General features: G+C 41.2%; 1 long non-coding RNA gene across 1 annotated transcript in view; it reads left to right on the top strand.

Annotated features, from left to right (window-relative positions):
- Positions 1–2433, top strand: part of LOC146968613 (uncharacterized) — a 236224-nt gene that overhangs the window by 43280 nt on the left and 190511 nt on the right. The window lies entirely within an intron of this gene.

Below are 2433 nucleotides of genomic sequence, written 5' to 3'. Positions count from 1 at the left end.
CCTGCTGCTACAACCTGACCATCAGAGGACAGGACTCCAGACCTCCATGCTGATGGAGCAACAACCAGCTACAGGAACTTTACATTCACACTGAGACAAACTCTGGGAGCTGCAGCCACCTGCTTCTAACACAGGGGGGAGACAGAGTTCAATACTCCACTGAACCTGCAGGGACACAACAACAAACTATTTCCTGGTTCTGCAATAAACAGATAAGATGCAAACACTGTGTGTGTGTCACTGTTTGATGTGCACAGGTGCTCAGTGAAAAACAAACACACAGAGTGTATGGTTTACTGACAATTGACCGTTGACAATTGTCAGTCAGCCAGATAAAGGAAGTCAGACCACCTGTCCTTTGTTCCCCAGGGGCTTTTCCTCATCTTTCCCCATCTCTACATTACACAAAAAGAAAATAGCCAACTACAGTAGCTGTCTCTTTACACATTACACTTCAGCACTTCAGTTTCTCTTGGCATATATGGCCAAAAAAGCTTAAAAAAAGAATTAACCTATTAGCATATAGGATCTTAGCATCATGGATAAGAAAAAAACGAAGAAAAAAAACACACAGCTGTAAAAACACACTAAAACACCATTTTAGAATTTTGTGGGGGAAAAAAATCTTTTATTTTGTTTTAATTGAGGTTCCTGACAAAGTCAAAAAGCCTTAAAGCAGATATCAGTGGAATGTTTTTGTTAATATAAGTCCTAAATAGTCCTATTTTCCGTCAGCAATCACTTACATGAAGTATTTCAGCCTAAACATGAGTCTCTCCGTCACTCTGCTCTGCTGTAACCCGAGGAGAAAATTTTCCTTGTGGGATACAAGTGTTATCCAATGAGGGGAGAGAACGGCATGAAGGGCTGTGTGTGCAGCCAAGGGATGCGCGTGAATGTGGTGACGTAGCACGAGGACCAATTGATGCCTGACAAGGGCGGGGGCTGCTAACTCATGGTGCGTTCAAGGAAACTCGTACTTTGTGTTTTTCCTTCCTGTGAAGTCATACCAGTTCGATCTGGTACGAGTTCACGGGTCGGAAGTTACGAGTGGCCGTTATAGGGAACTTTCACAGACAACAGGACGGTAAAAACACGAGCTACGGGTTACCTGGAACGCTACCAAGTCGTAGTTGTGACTTGAAGCTGTAACTTACGGTTTCAAAAGCCTGCCTTGAACACAGCATTAGCCGAAACGGCCGTGCCGCTGTGTTAATGCTATAAACAAATGCATGTGGTAGTTTTATGCATTTAAAACCTGAAAGCATGTCAGTTGCAACCTGAACACAAGAGGAAGGTTAAAGAGAAAAATGAAATAAATGAGGAAAACAAAAGGAGGAACGAGGAGAAAAGTGTTGAGAATAAACAAATAGTTTTTGATTGAACAGTGATCTATATGACCTTTCTACACCATTACAAATGTCACAAAAACTGACGGTAAACGGAAAAAACATAAGCCCAGAAAGTTAATTTCAATTTTTTAAACATTGTAAAAAAAACCTGTAAACCCTACATCTCCACATCATAACAAATGTAGTGTTTTAAATGATGTGGAGAACTACTTGTTAAAGCTCGTTGTGAATGAGCAGAGATCAACGGAGCTCCAGTCATGTGTAGAGGAGCAGAACTGACTGAGACTCTGCAGAGGTTTCTCTTTCTATCAGTCACCGCCTCAGCAAACATTGGAAGTTTACCTTGGAAATAAACTATGTTTGTTTGTTCGGTTAACCACAGCGACCTGTGCAGGTTTTCCTTTAAATTCTCATTAAATCTTTTTCATTAAACGTTAGAAACAGGTAGAAATTAAACATCAAAACGTTGACATTTGGACTTTTTTTTCCTTCAAGTTCATTCGGTCATTTGTTCGTTCATGATAACAGATCCTTGAAAATGAATGTGTCTGATTCTCTGTCTAAAGTCGATCAATGCTGTTATTATTATCAATAAATCAATCAATATGATGACGATGTGTTTCAGTCATGAATCAAAAAATGTTCTCACCAGCATCAGGAGCTCGTTGTGGATCCTCCAGCTTCCCCGGTCCTCGGATCTGTGGCTCAGAGAAGAAGAGGTGTGTGAACAGGAACTCCACTGTTCTACTGTAAAATCTAAAAAAAACCAAAAAAAACAATGGGAAGCGAGTGTGTGAGGTGGGGGTCCCTCTCAAGGAAAGAACCCTCTCATTTGCAGCTACAGACTAACAGCACTAGTTCTCCTCACTCTCTCTCACACAGGTATGAATCTTACTGCACAACCCCCCCCCCCTCTCTCTCACTGTGTTACGGCAGACCAATAGGTTTCTCCACCACAGTAAATGTTGTGCTGTTGATTCTGCTTGATCAATCATCTTTATTTGACTGAACAGAGAGAATCACATTTAAAGCTTCGTGTTTGACTGATGATCAACAGAAACTCTGCTGCTAATGAACCTTC

This window comes from Trachurus japonicus, chromosome 18, assembly GCF_045865225.1.
Source record: "Trachurus japonicus isolate A0001 chromosome 18, Traja_1.0".
Lineage (NCBI taxonomy): Eukaryota > Metazoa > Chordata > Actinopteri > Carangiformes > Carangidae > Trachurus > Trachurus japonicus.
Note: the sequence above shows the minus strand (reverse complement) of the source record. Positions and strands in the feature narration are given on the sequence as shown.